The sequence below is a fragment of the Triticum urartu genome, unplaced genomic scaffold (assembly GCF_003073215.2).
Source record: "Triticum urartu cultivar G1812 unplaced genomic scaffold, Tu2.1 TuUngrouped_contig_833, whole genome shotgun sequence".
In the NCBI taxonomy this organism is placed as follows: domain Eukaryota; kingdom Viridiplantae; phylum Streptophyta; class Magnoliopsida; order Poales; family Poaceae; genus Triticum; species Triticum urartu.
This window is the reverse complement of record NW_024119267.1, coordinates 6,484-11,390: the sequence shown is the minus strand read 5'-3', so window position 1 is coordinate 11,390 and position 4,907 is coordinate 6,484. Positions and strand designations below refer to the sequence as shown.

The 4,907-nt window shown below is 52.8% G+C and overlaps 1 long non-coding RNA gene across 1 annotated transcript; it reads right to left on the bottom strand.

The window, feature by feature from the left end:
• Nucleotides 1-1,234: 1,234 nt before the first annotated feature.
• LOC125531895 lies at nucleotides 1,235-2,018 on the bottom strand. The gene is made up of 3 exons (XR_007293588.1): nucleotides 1,854-2,018; nucleotides 1,560-1,769; nucleotides 1,235-1,470 (listed from the first exon to the last, which is right to left on the bottom strand). It is a non-coding gene; the product is annotated as an uncharacterized LOC125531895 (long non-coding RNA).
• Between the last annotated feature and the right edge of the window lie 2,889 nt (nucleotides 2,019-4,907).

Below are 4,907 nucleotides of genomic sequence, written 5' to 3'. Positions count from 1 at the left end.
AGACTGCAGGTTCGGTTAAGCCACTACTTAACTCACCATGAAACAGTCATGTTTTCCTTTCCTCTTTGAAGTACCAAAGTTGCAGCCTCTATTTTACGCATTGGTTGTCGCTGTAGTAGGAGCAGCACCACCAACAAATTAGAAGAGGTGCGGTGGCATTACTGAACTGAAGTCAAACAGTACACGACATACACATTAGATGGGTCAGTGCAAATTCACCTCCCACCATACATGCTTCTTTTTCTCTTCCAGACACAGTAGCGGTGGCAACTGCCAAGCACATACACATACACCAACAGCGGCAGCAAATACGCACATGTATCTATAGTGATGTCCCTTCTGGTTTCCTTTTCTCTTCCAGACACAGCAGTGGTAGCAAGCACATATGCACACATCAGCAGATAACAAATGTTTCTACTACACACACTACCGGAATCGCACCCTATGCCGACGGCCAGGGCCGTTGGCATAGCCCTGAATGGCCGTCGGGACAGGCCTATGCCGACGGCCCCCGTCGGCATAGGGCCGTCGGCAAAATATTCGTCGGCGTAGCCAGAAAGGCCGTCGGCATAGAAAGGCCGTCGGCATAAGACCTATCGACGGTGTCCGTACATCTATGCCGACGGCCAAGGCCGTCGGCAACGTTATCGCCTAACGGTGGCCGCCGTCAAGTCTGCCCAACGACTTGTCTCCACGTGGCACCACTATGCCGACGGCCTAGCCGTCGGCTTAGTCGAAAACTGTGCCGACGGCTAGACCGTCGGCATAGATGTGCCACGTGCCGACCGGCCGCTGCTCGTGGGCCAGGGCTATGCCGACGGCCCAGCCGTCGGCATAGTCTGAGATTAAGCCGACGGCCAGGCCGTCGGCATAGTCCTTCAAACAGAGATCCCAGTTGCTGACACGTGGGCACCTATGCCGACGGTCAGGCCGTCGGCTTAATTTCAAACTATGCCGACGGCTAGGCCGTCGGCATAGGTGCCCACGTGTCAGCAACTGGGAGCTCACGCTGGCCCTATGCCGACGGCCTAGCCGTCGGCATAGTTTGCTTTTAATTTTTTTTTCTTTTTTCTGTTTGTTTTCAAATCAGTTCAATTCAGATAACATCACATATATAACAGCACATATCAGCAGCACATATCAGCACATATCAACGAACGTAAGCATAAGCATCTTGACAACAATAGATCATCATCACACAAGCATAAGCATATCAACGAATGTAAGGATAAGCATCATCACACAAGTCAGCTAAATGATCATCAGCACACACAAGTCATCTCAAGCATCATCATCACATCTCAAGCATCATCGAGCACCGCGGAGGTCGTCACCGCCAAGACGGCCAAAGTCCAGGTCATCAGTGCTAGCGGCAGCGCTACCGCCTCCGCCTCCGTGGATCGGAGTGGTCGGGCTCCGTGTCTCCGGAGTGCTGCGAAGACCACCGCCAACGGTAGATCCACCTGTTCCCTGCATGTTGAAAAGACATATGCACGGGATCTATGACTGTGTTGAAAGGCATGACATGCTTTGGGTGAATAGATTGGGGATGAACTAACCGGCGAGGGGCTAGCGTTCTGTGCCACAAACTCCTCAAAGCTCATCAGCACTGGTTGTGCTGGAGGGCATTGTGCTGTAGGGAACTGAGGACACTTGCCAGCCGCCATATCCTGAAAAGCCTGCTGCATCTGGCTATCCCTCTACACTTGGTGTTCATAAAGCCTCTGATGCCACGCCATGGTCTCCTGGCATGTGTACTCCATGTAGGCCTACGGTATGACATGATGGAACTCATAAAACTACTAAATGCGGAAAATGAAGTGAGAAATGAAGATAAGAGGGAAAATACTTACAGATTGTTGCTCCTGAAAGAGGGACTGTGTACTAGTCACTGGCTGGCTCGTGCGCTGGCTCAGGCTCGAGTCGATCCGACGAAGCTGTGTGTAGGAGATACTAGGAGTGATCACAGCATCGAGAACCGCATCCCGACCGTGCTCCTTGGGCCCCATCCTCACCACCGCCATGTCATCCAGAGGCGCCGCAATGGGGTCAGGTGTGTCAGGATGTAACTCCAGATACGCTTCGGAGTAGGCCTTCTTCCTCCCTGCGGTCTTCTTGCCGTAGTACTTGGGCTCGCCAGGCTTGGGGTCCTTCCGCGTATGGGCAATCTCCCACGCCTGCATGTGTGAGAGCGGCCGCTTCAGTTTCTCCTCCTGCACCACCAAACAGAGGTTAGTCATACATAAGAAAGTGATGGTAAATAGAAGAAGAAGAATGTTTAATGGGGTTAGTCATACATTAACTACCTTGTGGAGATAGTGGTTTCGGTTTCCCTGAGCATGTACTCCCTCCGTCCCTCGGTTAGCCTTATTTTGGGTTCTCATAGCCGCCCAGGCTCCAGCCTCATCACACCAAAGATCCACCAATGCCGCCCAGGACTCGTCTTTTCCATAACACCAATTTGGACACACCTACATAATAAAAGCATAATGGCATGTAGGTGTGTCCAAATTGGTGTTATGGAAGCATAAAGCATAAAGCATAATGTACCACAAGGTAATGAAAGCATAATGAAAAATCTTTTATACTTACCGCCAAGAACTCGGGCCTCTCCAAGGTAATGCCCATCCTCCGCGCTTCTTCCTTGGTCATCTTCACACCAAGATAGTCGTGGTAGTATGTGGAGATGGCCACATAGCGCACCTCGTACTGCATCTGGCGGGCCTTCTTCTTGCATTGGCGCAGCACGATCTGGTCCGCTCTAGCCCTGTGCTCCGGAAGAACTCGATAGAATTTCTACAATCATGCATTAAACAAGAATGGGAGAAGCCATGAGTTAAATCATTCATGAAACTAGAATGGACTTGTGCTTCTGAAGAGAACTCACCCAGAAAGTAGTGATCACGGCCTTGGCATGGGTCTCATGGTCCGCGTGGCGGGCCGCTTCCCAGTGGTCCCAGCTCGTGGCCAAAACCCGACGGTCCGGCTGCCTGACTGGATCAGGACAGTACAACCCCGGCCAATATAACTTCAGCAAGACGGTGATGAGGCCGTTGGGAATACGGACCCCTTTAGAATATATCCAGTTGCTGCAAAAGAATGAACTATTAGCATGTGACAAGAAAAATAAATAACAACCGGAATAAGCATGTGACAAGCAACATAATGAACCACTTACTCTTTTCCCGTGGGCTCAATGAGCCACTTCTGCTCCTCAGTAGCAGGAACCTGCTTTGGTAGCTTTGCGTTGCCACGCAGCCACCCCTTCGTGTCAACCCCCTTCCCGTCACCACCATCATCCCCGCCACCACCCTCCTCCTCGCCTGCCTCCCCCTCCCCAACCTCCTCCTCCTCCTCCTCGCCTGCCTCCTCCTCCTCCTCCTCCTCGCATGCCTCACTAGAGGAGGGTACCTCACTAGAGGAGGGCCTCGAAGACATCACCCCTAAGTCGGTGAGGGTGCGCTCTTTCTGGCCGCGACCCCCTGTAGTGGCTCTCCCCCCAGCACCTCGTCCTCGAAGACACCACCCCTAAGTCGGTGAGGGTGCGCTCTTTCGGACGGGAGACGCCTAGGTTACGTCAGTTGACTTGAGAATGAAATCTAGTCACATGATTCGTAGCTCACCCTCGGCTGTAGAGGAAGTAGTCCAATAACAGAGGGACAATCGGGGACCAACAACTCTTACGATGATCACTCCACCGAGATGGAACACCACAGAACCTGCACCGTGACAAAAATTAAGAACATAACAATATCATCATTATCATCATCATCTATCATCATGTAACAATCATCGAAGCATAAAAAAATCATCATCATCTATCATCTCTTCCGCAAAAAAATGGACATCATCATCATCATCTAAAAATTAACAAGGCATAAAAAAGCATCATCATCTATCATCATCAACATCATAATCAATCATCATCAACATCATGATTTATCATCTAATTTTTTTTGCATTTCTTGCATTTCTCACATTTCTAACTATCATCAAATCATCTATCATCTAACTATCATCATACATAATTCATCCATCCATCTAACCATCTATCATCATACATAATGCATCCATCCATCTATCATCTAACTAAATTAACAAAAAAATTGCTTCAGAGAGGGAGGGAAGGAGCTCACCATGGGGAAGGGCCAGCTCGGGGGAGGGCAGGCACGGAGGGAGAGACGGAGGGGAGCTCGGGCTCGGGCTAGGCCGGCCGGAGCAGCGGCAGAGGAGGGCCGGTGGAGCCTAGCCGCCGGCCGGAGCGACAGTCCAGCGACGGTGAGGGCGGAGTGGGCTCGGGGAGGTCCGGTCGGACCGAGCTCGACGAGGGCGCGGCCGAGGGGTGGTCGGGGAGGAGTCGACGTGTCCCACTGCGGCAACGGAAGGGCGGCGGCGGCGCGGGCCGAGACGACAAGGCCTGGACGGAGCGCAAGTGGGGCGGCTACGGGGAGTGGCGAGCGAAGGGTGGCGGCGGCCCAGAGCGCGGGTGGGGCGGTGGCGGCGCAGGGCGAGGGAAGGGCGGCGGCGGCGACCGGAGCAAGGGAAGGGAAGGGCGGCGGCGGGCGGAGCAGTGGATCGGGCGGCGGCGCGGGTCTAGGATGGGGCAGAGGGGAGACGGGGAATGAGTGGTGGGGGCTAACCGCAACGGATAAGGCCATCCTATGCCGACGGCATAGCTGTCGACATAGGTTTGGTCCCACCTGCCAGGGACAGAGCCGGCGAGTGGATAAGAGGCATATGCCGACGGCCTGGCCGTCGGCATAGGCCCGCCCCTTTGCCACGTCATCGATCCGTGGACATGTGCGCTGCTATGCCGACGGCTTGGCCGTCGGCATATATACTTTGCATTTTTTTAATTTTTTTTGTTACGACATTTTTTTATTTTTTATTTTTTTGTTACGGCATGT